Source organism: Eucalyptus grandis, chromosome 1, assembly GCF_016545825.1.
Source record: "Eucalyptus grandis isolate ANBG69807.140 chromosome 1, ASM1654582v1, whole genome shotgun sequence".
In the NCBI taxonomy this organism is placed as follows: Eukaryota; Viridiplantae; Streptophyta; class Magnoliopsida; order Myrtales; family Myrtaceae; genus Eucalyptus; species Eucalyptus grandis.
This window is the reverse complement of record NC_052612.1, coordinates 41583887-41597134: the sequence shown is the minus strand read 5'-3', so window position 1 is coordinate 41597134 and position 13248 is coordinate 41583887.

The window sequence follows — 13248 nt, the reverse complement described above, 5'->3', positions numbered from 1 at the left end:
AGTTCGCCATGTACCAACCACGGGGTTTGGTTAGGAGTCTATACTATTCGCCCAAAGGTAAATCCAATGCTAAAGGGACTATTAAGTGTGGTTCCCACTAACAATTGAATTAAAATAGAAAAGAAACTATCTAATTGTCGTGTCTATATGGATTTGGCTACAATAATCACTCAAGGGGAGACGACACCCTGCTCTATACCCCTCGCACCCAATTTGGCATCATGAGGTCCCTTGAGGAGTTATTCAACCTTCCTCAGTTCTCTGGAGAGTACACCATCACTCTCTTTCACTCGTCTCTAGGCATCCCGACACCCAAGGCCTCACATCGGCTTCTTGCCCGACTGCACAACATATGTATTCTCATCTTGTTGCAGCACTAAACAATTCTCATGCACAAGACAGCTCAGAAACTAGGATAACGAGACCTCAAACTCATCCAAGAGACTCGTACTAAGCTTTGTCACCGTCTCTTAAACCGAACTTAACTTAATATGCTATAAACAAAATAAATGAAAGTCGAGAAGTTCTCAACCTAACTTAGGACCATTTAGTATGCACAAGGTGACTAATGCAAAGAATAAAAGCAAGCCAAATATTTCTACCAATCTCACATCACAATGGCAAGCTCATGGGCTCATTCTTAATTCACCTATAAAATCTGGATCAACACACCAACTCGCGGCTTATTCCAAACTACCCATGAAACCCAAATTCATGACATTAAGTTTGCGGCCTCACCTCCACTGTGACCTCATCAACCAAAGCAAAGACTTGGGACCTCATCTTCTTTCCCATTCACGACTCTCTCTCCCTCTCTCTCTCTCTCTCTCTCTCTCTCTCTCTTGCTCGATCGCCCTCTCATTCGTGGCCTCTCTCTCCTCTGAACTAACCGAACACTACCCAGCTCACCACATTACTCTCCTACTCACTTGAGACTCACGGTTTGCTCACAAACGCACTAGACTTCACTCGACCCCACCGGGCTTACGGACCACACTTGCTATCACTTCGAACCTCTTGAATTACTAACCCAACATTCGGCGGACTATCCTTTCTCTCACTCAGGTCTCATAGACACAGCCACACGGCTTGCAACACCACCCTATGATCACTATGCATTATCCAGCCATATAACACTACTTTCTTTCACTCCAAGCCCCATGGACACACATGTACTTCTTTCGGACTTCACCGCTCATCGCTCAAGCTCGCTTACTAAGCATTTCGAACCAAGTAACTAGCTCGGGGGAACTGAATAGAGTTTCGATGTTTCCAGAGCTACTCAAATCACCTCGATCCTCAAGGTATGTTTGTTTCATGAAAAACTCAATGATTAAGAAAAATATTTTCTTGAAAAATAATTTCCAGGAATACGATTAGTTTTCTTTTGTTTGGTATATATCATTGAAAACATTCTTTCTTGTTTGGACCTCATTGGAAAATGCTTTCTCTCAAATACAAAATAATTTTTAAATAAATATTTATTTTTCCTTTTTCCCTTCCCTCCCGGCCGCCTCCCCACCTAACCCATTGCCCCTTCCTCCTATCCATTGCCATCACCGCCATCTTCAACGACCTCACCTCCCTTTGCAGCGATTCCATCCACCGAAGCTCGGCTGAGCTCTAAGCACAGGCACAAGCCGGCGAGCCTTGACCATGCTTGAGGCACAGGTGCACACGTCACAAACAAGGACGAACCTGGGCTCTTACTGGAAGAAGGCGTAGGCGCACCAAATAGAGAAGTGGCAAAGCTCCCCAACGAGGCAAACAGTGGCGAAGGGGAACTCGACGCAAACAGCAATGGACTAGAGCTCGCGGTAGGCTGAGCCATTCCAAAGGGCAACGATCCTCCTGACGCAACTGACGACAGTGTAGCAAAGAGCATCATCGCCGAAATTTCTAGTGTGGAGCCGAATCCATGGGAGAATGAAGGTGCAGAAGACGTCGAAGAAGAGGAAGAGGAGGGAGTGAAGCCAATAGGAGTGCAAGATGGGCTACAGTTGGAGGCGGCGGCAATGACAAAAGGGAGGGGGCAAAGGAGAAGGAGAGAGGGGTGGAGGAGCTAGGGTTTACGTTCACGGGCAAAGAAAGAAAAGAAAAACAAGAAAAAAAAAAAAAAAGATATAATAATAACAAATTCAAAATTTTTAATTAGAAATTTTTTTAATAATAAATTTTTCATTAAGCAAGGACCTTAAAACATTTTAAAAACGTTTTCCAATTCTTTCAAAGGGGAAATTATTTTCCTAAATTTAAGTTTTGAAAGGAAAACATTTTTCTGTTAATTAGGAAAATATTTTTTGTTAACTCATTTGTTAACATTAGCTATCAATGAGGACCTCAATAGGAGAGTTTTTCTATTTAAGGTCTTTGTATATATGTATCTTTTGATTTGAAGGAGATCTCCTGATTTGTAGTGATTTGTAGGAGATTCTAGGGCGGCTTACGTCGGTGTATATATGTGTGGTTATATTCTTGTAAACAGAGAAGAACACAGAAGAAAAAAAATATAGTTTACTGGTCAACATGGTATTAGAGAAAATGACCTAGGGACTTTGTGTTCTGATCACCATATGAATTCCTTGTGGCGTAGCCGCGCGATGGTTTCGTGCCGATTGCCACTCTAACTGCACCATATTCATGACGAATGACAATCCACCCATCGAGATAGTTCCTCAGGCTCTAGTGGAAGGCACTGTCTCTGGGCATTATAGTCTCGCATCAAGCTCCAAGAGGGACTTCCACTACTGATGCACTCCTTGAAACCTTGATGTCCAAGTCGACACAAATCTTAACTCACCATCAGGCCTCACCTTCTCATGCTGAAAACTCTGCCCCACCAATTGCAGTCAAGTTGGATGGCCGTAATTATGGCCTTTGGTCCCAAGTTGTCGAGATGTATATCTCCGGGAAGGACAAATTGGGATATATCAATGGGGATCTCCCCCCCCCCCCCACACTTCCGACTGACCCTAATTTTCGGAAGTGGAAGATTGACAACAGTACAGTTAAAGGATGGCTCATCAATTCCATAGACCCGGCATTGATTGGAAATTTTATCCGTTTCCCAACAACAAAGGTAGTATGGGATTCGATGGCTACTACATTCTTTGATACCGATATCTCCCAAGTTTATGATCTAAAGCGACATTTGTCCCAACTGAAACAGGCAGGCGGCCCGATTGAAAAGTATTATAATGATCTTCAAGGTTTATGGCGAGAGGTTGATTTTCGACGGCCTAATCCCATGACTTGTCCTCGTGATATCGAGCGCTACAATGCTCTTGTGCAAGAAGACCATGTATATATTTTCCTTGACGGGCTCGATAACCACCTCAACAAAGTCAGGGCTGATGTTTTACAGATGCATCCCTTCCAGACGGTGGAGCAAGCCTATGCCAGGGTGAGGCGAGAGGATGAACGCTAAGCTATTATGTTATCTTCAATTGAACCATCTAGCACCCCGGCAGCCCTGGAGTCGTATGGTGGAAAGATTATCTCACACTTTCTTAAGGCCAAAAATGAGTCCAAAGCTCTCCAAATGGTCCCTCCTAATATTGCGTCTGGTGGAGGGAGAACCAACAAAGGTTTGAAGGCTAAACCACAACACCCAGAAGGCTGTATTCATTGTGGTAATACTAAACATACAAAAGATACCTGTTTTAAATTGCACAATTATCCGGATTGGTGGAAGGAGTTATAGAACAAGAAAAAGATAGAAAATGCTATAGGACGGGGCAGACATCATTGGCTACCAAGACCTCACCCCTTTCTTTAGTATCGCAAGTAGACACTACTAATACTTTTGATGCAGCTCCTGAAGGTAACATTGGGTGTGCACTTATTAGTAATTCTCAGTGTGGCGGGGAGGGGTGGATTATTGATTTTGGGGCAACGGATCACATGACACCCAATTGGAACGAAATTATATGCTACACCACTCTGAGGAGACAGAGTATCTATAATGCAAATGGCACTAGTTATCCTGTCACTGGGGCTGGCAATGTTGATCTTACACCTTCTTTATCATTGTCTCACACTTTATTAGTGCCATCTCTGTCTAACCATTTTCTCTATGTTGGCCAACTCACTGATGCTTTGAAGTGTTGTTTTCTCATGTATCCGTCATTTTGCTTATTTTAGGATATCCTCACAAAGGAGATTATTGGTCATGGTACTAAAAGGGGGGGCTGTACTACGTGGATGACTTTCATGCAGGCCGTGCACATCACACAAGTAGTGGGTCTACTAATAAAGAAAAAACGATTTGGTTATGGCATCGTTGTTTAGGACACTCTTCCTTGGGGTATTTAAAATATTTATTTGCAAACTTGTTTCATAATTTGTCAAATACTGAATTCCAATATGAGACATGTATTTTGGCAAAAAGTCATCGTGTCTCTTTTCCTTTGAGTTTTAATAAGAGCACCGGGCCATTTTGTTTGGTTCATTCGAATGTGTGGGGCGCTTCACCGCTTACTACTCTATCTGGGATTCATTGGTTTGTAATATTTGTGGATGATTGTACCCGAATGTCCTGGGTTTATTTAACGAAGAATAAAGATGAAGTGGCAGGAATATTCCGCATGTTTCATCGGATGATTGCAACGCAGTTTAGGACTCAAATTCGAGTCCTTCGTAGCAACAATGGTGGGGAATATATTAACCAGCATCTTGCAGCTTACTTTCAAGACCACGGGCTTATACATGAAACATCTTGCACTAGGACACCCCAACAAAATGGTATCGCTGAGAGAAAGAACCACTATATTCTCAAGACGGCACGGGCACTCTTCATAGGTGGTCAAGTTCCATCTCGTTTTTGGGATGCCGCCATGGTTACAGCATTACATTTGATGAATAGAACATCCTCTCGTGTGTTGAACTTTCAGACCCTACTTCAAGCACTTGCATCTTATGTTCCTCTTCCTTCCATCATGACACTACCTCCCAAAGTGTTTGGGTGTGTGGCATACATCCATCTCCACAAGAATCAACGGAAAACTCAATCCATGTACAGTAAAGTGTGTTTTCATTAGTTATGGCACTCATCACAAAGGATACCACTGTTACAATCCAACTACCAAGAAAACCCACATCACAATGGACATTACCTTCGTCGAGTCTGAATTATTTTTTCTCACACCCAATTGTACCTTTCATGGGAAGACTTCTAATGAAAGGACAAATTGGTGGGAATGTGGTGTGATGGCAGGGGTTGCGACTGATTTTGCTTTAAAAAAAAATGACCCCGTAGTGCCAAAACCCGGTGACACAAGGACTGGTAACACACAAGCTAAGGTGCAAGTTGACAAGTGGGTTCACATGTTGCGGCAGGCAGCATTGGTCAGTAATGGTGTGGTCACGGATCATGGTGGGACACCGGAAAATGAGCAGGAGTACACTAAAGAATTTGATCATCAAGTTGATTTGGTGCAAGAGACACACGAACAATCTTAAGAACAGCTCCCTCCACTTCAAAATACCCCCTCTTTAGTACTTGACAATTCTCCTGAGGATACTCCTGAGGTAAGTTCTCCTACCACACAATTTTTTTTTGTTGATATTGATGTAGCTGTTTGTTATAAATTGCTCGATAGACATAATCGTGGCAAGGCTCCTAATAGGTACTCACAAGATGTGGAAGAACGAAGGTCGAAGTATCCGATCACCAATTATGTTTCGACAAAGCATTTGTCGAGACCTTTAAAGATATTTGTGTGATGCCCAAAATTTCATTAGTTAGATTAAACATATTTGAGACTTTTAAAATATATATGTATATATGTATATATATAAACAATAAAATAAAATAGTAATAACCCATAAAAATAAATCAAAACCCAAGAAGAAAAATTTAGTCATAAGGAGAAAAAGATTTTCAAAAGGCTTTTCCCCGTAAAGCAAGAATCTACAAAACCCCCACCGCTTCTCCCCACGTGATAGTAAAAATAATAAGTAAATAAAAAGGGGGGAGAAATAAAATTAAGAGAAACATTCATTCTGCTCTTCCCCCACGTTGTGTCCAAGTGTTGTCGAAGAAGGGGGAGGCTACACGTATTCTGTTTCTATTTTTTTTCCTTTCTTCTTCTTCTTCTTCTTCTTCTTCTCTCTCTCTCTCTCTCTCTCTCTCTCTCTCTCTCTCTCTCTCTCTGTTACGAAGAACCCACCCTCATATGTGTTTGCTCTACCGAGACACACTACCTTCCTTTCCTCTCACTTCTGTTCATCTCCACCGAGCCCGACCCCATCTCGGCCTTTCACGACCAACGCCTCCATCAAGTAATAGGATCATCGCTGTTCGGTTCTGTTCAGAGCTTCTGCCGCCGACCGCAAAGCCCAACTCGCCCGACGCTTCCTCTTCCTTCTGTCGGTGAAGAAAATCCGGGCAAGTAGGGCTGCTATTAAGGTCTTGAGTTCATGGATTAGCTTTGCCTAGCTGTGCAAGTCGATTTCGGACTTGGTATTGCGAGTTAGGTGCAGAAGTTGGGCACAAAAGCTCTGTCCAGAGCTGGGTTGGGAACGTATGGGTTCGCTACTGTCTGGATGCTAAGTGTAGAGCTGTCCTTGGAGTCTAGGGTGTTCGAATGAACTCATCGTAGCTCGGCATGTGCGATTTATGGACTGAGGTTGCTGTTTAAGTCCAAGATTGGGTACCGGAATGCACGTTTTGGAATGGGTAGGCCTTCAATGTAACCACTTAATTCCAACAAGTCGTGGGTGTCGAGAATCGCTTAGTCGACCGCTCAAAGGCTCCCGTTTGGTTAGTTGGTTCCGTTAGATTTAATTTAGGTTTGTAGATTGTGAGTGCTTTGAGTTTTGCCTGCTATTTTCCAGAACTGAGAACTCTTGACCTCGCTGGTTTGTCAATTTTGTGTGGCTTGTTGTGTTGAGATTTGGGTGAAACTTCTTTCAAGAAAGTTGTGCAAGATACCTTAAACTATGACATATATTTTTCGTGGATTTTTCAGAGGTTAAATAGTCAGCGTATGGACATAAGATTCTATCGGGTGTATGCTGCGTAGAACTACAGTACGTGTGACTATGTGACCTTGCGAATTTTCTATAGAAGTTCCTAGCTTGATTCTGGTCACAATTCCTTCATGAAAGTTGTAGCGGACATCTTCATGTATAACATGTAAAAATTTCGTAGAAATTGGTTAAGTTTTATGTACTGAAACATACTCTTAATTGTGCATGCTGATGCTGGAAAACAGTTCAGTTTGTGAGTCTTAGTTGTGCGATTTGCTGCTTTCTGTACATAAATAATTAGGTTCAGCATCCTTCGTGAAAAATGTTTGTTAATGTCTTATTTAAAATATACTAAAATTTTAGAGTCTTTCAAGCCCATTTCATATGGTTTTCAAATTAATTCCCAAAAGTATGCGTTCTGGTTGAGGTTGCCATATTCTGAGTTTGTTGGAATTCATGAGGAAGGTGATCGAATTCCAGGTTATGGTTTTCTGATGGTGTTGCATATGACATATTGTCTGATGTTGTGATTATGATCTCAATAAGACATTGGTTACTTAAGAATTTAATGAGATAGCTTGTGATATCCAAGTTTGTTTAAGTCTAGGACTCATACTCGACTTTAGAAAAGCGAGAGCTATTTTGTGCATTGGAGTTGTTGATGCTGCAACAAGGCGGAACTATGAATGTATGATTGGCTAATGAACCAACGTGAGACTCCGGGTGTCAGGATGCCTGCAGAGGGGTGATGAATAGTAGCAAGTGTTCTCTCCGGAGGTCTGAGAAAGGCTGAATAGCTTCTCAAGGGACCTCGTGATGCTAGATTGGGTGCGAGGGGGTTCAGGGTGGAGTGTCGTCTCCCCCTGGGTGATTGTTGCAGCTAGATTTCTATGGATTTAGTAACTTGATGATTCTATTTACTTATTTGTCCCGTTATTGGCCAATCCAAGTTAGAACTAACCGCCCACTTACTAAGTTTTTATTTTAAAAACTCACACTTGTTTATTATGTTATTTCTTCAGAGTAGAAGATGTCTGCTGCACCACATACGCCGCCCAATGCCACGACGACCATCCTTTATGTCTCCCCCGCCGACTTTGTATGGCGGCAAGAGGACTTCCAGGACCGACATTTCCCGGGAGTAGTCTTTGTCAAATGTACCTCTTGTTTGACAATAGATACAGGAGCGCCTACGGGGCCGGCATATATGGTCTTCGTTGCCCTTTACGCTCGGGTAGATAGATGGCTGGTAGGACCCTTGACGCTATATGACGATGGATCGGGGCAGGGTGGTAGTCCCGCGGAGTAGGGGGTGGCAGAGAAGTGCTGGACGTGTGGGAGGACTTTTATTTTTGGTTGTTTAACAACATGTACATACCCAATGAGAGGCGGGATAATTAGTGTTCATGGTTTATAGTGTTTTTTGTAGAAATCCCCCTCTCAATCTCATCTTTCCCACGTGTAAAGAAATCAAGTTTATGATAATAGAGCCGAGTAGCTCAGTTTCTTATGACTCCGCTTGATTGAAATTTATCCTTACAATTCTTGAAGTACAAACAAGTTGAGTGAAATCAATGTATATGAGATCCAGGGTTGTCTCATTGAGTGGTATCAGAGCCTGGATTTGGTTGAAGTGATAAGGTGTAGGATTTTAGATTAATGGTAGTATACCTAAGTGTTTAGACATGAGTGTCCATGTAAATTGGGACAATTATTGCTTTGGGCAGTTAGTTTATGATTGTGTGGTTTGAGTAACGTGGGAATATTACGTTACTTTTAACTAATAGCATAAATCTCTAACTCCTTATATGGGTAATGTGCAGAAAGTTTAGGAGAAAGATGGTGCGATCAAGGAGGTCATCTCCGCCGAGGAGAGAAGCGACTGAGTCGAGGGCGACTGCATCAAGGGCAGGGCCGAGGATGGAGGATGTTTGCAAGCCTTGGTTTTTTTAGGAAATTTGGTGGAGAGATAGGCCCAAATTCCACTGCAACCACCGCCTCTGCCGCCACCCCAACAACCACTTATGGCGGAGCATTGCACCCAGGGACTAGTAGAGTAGTTCCTGAAATTAAAGCCACCAAAATTCTCGGGAATGGGATGTCCCGAGGAAGCGGAGCAGTGGATTGATAGTATAGAAAGAATTTTCAAATTGCTTGGTTGCAATGACCAAGACAAGATAACACTTGCTAAATATCAGTTGGAAGGGAACGCCGTGTATTGGTGGAGAGCATTGAAGGATACCACATTTCCAACAGGTACGGAAATGGTATGGGATGGGTTCATGAAAGCTTTCTACAAGATACATTTTTCTGAGTGTACAAAGGATCGAAAGATTACTGAGTTTGTTCAACTGAGTCAAGAGGGACTAACTGTGGATTAATACGAGGCAAAATTTTCAGAACTTTCTAGGTATGCTCCTAAGTTGATTGAGGATCCCGAGGATAAAGCAAAGAGGTTTCTGAATGGCCTAAGGACTAATATTAGGAAACAGTTAGTGCCTTTAGGTATAAGAGACTAAAATGAAGGGTATGCTCGAGCCCAATGGGTCGAGCAAGAACTCATTAGAGAGCAGATGGAGGATAGGGAAAAGGTCAGATCGGGGCTGCAATGAGTCACAAGGGATGTGCGTAGTGGCAAGCGACCTTTTCCATCTCGGGATACACCTTGGAGTTCCAAGAAAAGGCCCGCTTATGGAAGTTCTGGAGGGACAAGTAAGGGACAATACGTGAATCAGGCTATATTTTAGAACGACTTATGTCAACGATGTAACTGGCGACATGGACCAGGGTCTTGCCTCGATCCCTTGAGATGTTATAAGTGTGGACGGGAGGGTCATTTCAAAAGAGAATGTCCCTAAGGGAGACAACAAGTCAACAATAATCAGTTGCTTCATGCGCTGCCACGCCCAAGGGGAACACTTCCACCAGGAAGGACGCAAAGACCGCGGGCAAAAGGAAAAGTGTATGCAATGACTCAGGAGAAAGCGGAAGCTTCCGAAACCGTTATCACAGGTACGATTTCCTTGAATGATCAAAAGGCTTATGCATTATTTGATCCGGGCGCAACCCATTCCTTTATTGCTGAAAGATATATGCGATTACATAATCTAGAAGTGACACCTCTTGTAACCCCTCTCAGTGTTTCCACACCATTAAAGGATGAAGTATTGTCTACATTAGTTTGTGAAAATTGCGAAATCTCAATAGGGGGAAGGACACATTCTATTGATTTGGTAGAAATAAGTATGTATGACTATGACACTATTATAAGCATGGATTGACTTAGTAAGCAGCGAGCCATTGTAGATTGTTATAGAAAAAGGATTCAGTTTAACCCCCCTGATGAACCTAATTATGAGTTCTTGGGAAACAAACTGACACTCTCCATGAACCTTATTTCGGCAATGGAAGCACATAGACTCTTAGAGCGCACATGATAAAATTTATGTTTATCGATTTCTCTGTTTCTCTGTTCCCTGGAATAGGTTTGGAACAGAAATTCGTTTGGTAACGCAATTTAATTTCTCTATTTCTGAAACAGATTTCTATTCCAGAATTAGAGAAATCGAAGAAATCAGAAGCTGAAATTTTTAACTTCTCAGTTTCTGAAATAGAAATAGAAAAAAAAAATTCTCAACTTTTCAATTTAGTTAATTTAGTCCAAAATATTTTAATAACTTTTTAATATAATCATTTCAATCAATATTGATTGAAAATCTTAACCATTGGGCCAGATGGTGGGAACTGAATGAACAGGGCTTCATTTGTTGCATGCAAGAGATTTCACGCATGGTAATGGTCAACTTACCATATTCATATCTAATGAGTCTTTCTTCACCTACTCTTCCGTAGTATGCCAGACAACGGCTCTATCTGGCTAACTATTTTTTTAATCCTAAACTTCATATTGAGGTGGTAAAAAGGGGTTAGATCATTAGGGTTTCATCCGATTTTTCTTTTATATAGTGTCCTCACTTATCAAGACGCGGATAAAAAGAGATCTAATAAGAAATCTGTTGTTCTTGTAAGAGTGTTGATGAAAAAATAGATTTTGATAATAAATTTTTAAATAATCCTAGTGTTGATAATTTTGAAAACAATTGGTGACGATTTTTTAACATGGTGAGGATTTTTTTAACAAAATTTGGAAAGAAATTGTAATTAGACTTGAAGTTAGGATTTTTTTTTTAGGAGATTAGGCTATTATAATCATGGCTATCATTAGACTTATTCGATTAATGTGAAATCAATTTCGGCAAAAACATAATGACATATTCTCTACAATTGAATTTCAATTGATCTTCTTTTTTTTGCCACGTTGTTTATTTTTCGAAAGAAAATATTGCGTCGTAATAGGAAACGTAAGCACATGTAATAGGAAATTCCATGAAATTGTATTTTCAACTTTTGTAATGTATTAGTATTATTTCGACTATTATTTTTTATTTGAAGATTTCCTATGTCGTTTTAGTTTTATTTCAACTATTATTTTGTATTTGATGATTTCCTATGTTGTTATCTAATCAATTTCTATTCCTAGAAATAGAAATTTTATTCTGTTATCAAACAGATTTCTGTTCCAGAAATAGAAATTTTGAGTCGTTATGAAACAAGTTTTTTTGCTCAGAAACTTGTCCAGGGAATAGAAATTGAGAAATCAATTTCTGGTCAGAAATCAATTTCTGAAATAGAAATTTTATCATGCGCGCCCTTAGATAGGGGATGTCAAGGATATTTAGCGATGGTTAAGGATCAAGAAATGAAAGAGGCGAAGCTAGAGGAAATTAGTATCATACGTGAATTTCCTAATGTATTTCCAGAAGAACTCCCTGGATTTCCCCCAAACCGAGAGGTTGAGTTTGCTATTGAAATACTTCGAGGGATGGAACCTGTATCAAAAGCTCCATATCGGATGTCTTTGGCAGAATTGAAGGAGCTAAAAATCCAGTTACAAGAATTATTAGATAAAGGATTTATAAGACCGAGTGTATCTCCGTGGGGGGGCACTAGTCCTGTTTATGAAAAAGAAGGATGGATCAATGCGTCTTTGCATTGATTATAGAAAATTGAACCAAGTTACAGTTAAGAATAAATACCCCCTACCAAGGATTGATGATCTATTTGATCAACTAGCTGGTAGTTCGGTCTTTTCAAAAATTGACTTGAGGTCTAGGTACCATCAATTAAGAGTTAGAGAGGAAGACGTCCCCAAAACAGCTTTTAGGACTCGGTATGGACACTATGAATTTCTAGTTATGCCCTTTGGTCTAACCAATGCGCTTGCTGCTTTCATGGATCTGATGAATAGGATATTTATATCTTATCTAGATCAATTTGTAATTATTTTTATAGATGACATTTTGGTATATTCAAAAGGGTCAGAAGAGCACAAGGAACACCAACGAATCGTGCTACAAACCCTTAGAGAACACAAATTATATGCCAAATTTAGTAAATGTGAGTTCTGGTTAGACCAAGTAGCATTGTTGGGTCATGTGGTGTCGGAAAAAGGATTAACAGTGGACCCGACAAAGATTGAGACTGTAATTGAATGGCCAAGACCCACTACACCGACGGAGATTCGGAGTTTCTTAGGGCTTGCAAGGTATTATCAAAGGTTCATAGAAGGATTCGCATGACTTGCAAGTCCCTTGACCTACTTGACTAAGAAGAATGTGAAATTTGAATGGAATGATAAGTGTGAACAAAGTTTTCAGGAACTTAAAAGAAGATTGACCTTGGCACCAATTCTAACCCTACCATCAGTATCTGGTGGATTCACAGTATATAGTGATGCTTCCCACCAAGGACTCAGTTGTGTCTTGATGCAACATGGAAAGGTCATAGCTTATGCATCGAGACAACCGAAACCTTATGAAAGAATTATCCTACCCATGATTTAGAGTTGGCTGCGATTATTTTGGCATTAAAAATCTGGAGACATTATTTATATGGGGAGAAGTTTGAAATTTACACCAATAATAAAAGTTTGAAATATTTATTTTCGCAAAAGGAGTTAAATATGAGGCAAAGAAGATGGATGGAGTTATTTAAGGATTATGATTGTGAGATAGTGTACCATCCAGGAAAAGCTAATAAAGTGGCAGATGCCCTTAGTCGTAAGTCGGCTGTGAGTATGACAAATTTGAGAGTGAAAGAATGGAATCTTTTGAAAACCATTGCCAACTCTAAATTTATATTAGAGGTAGACCACCTTTCAGGTGTGTTGGCAACTTTGAGGATTGAACCGCGGGTGATCCAAAGAATACAGATCCT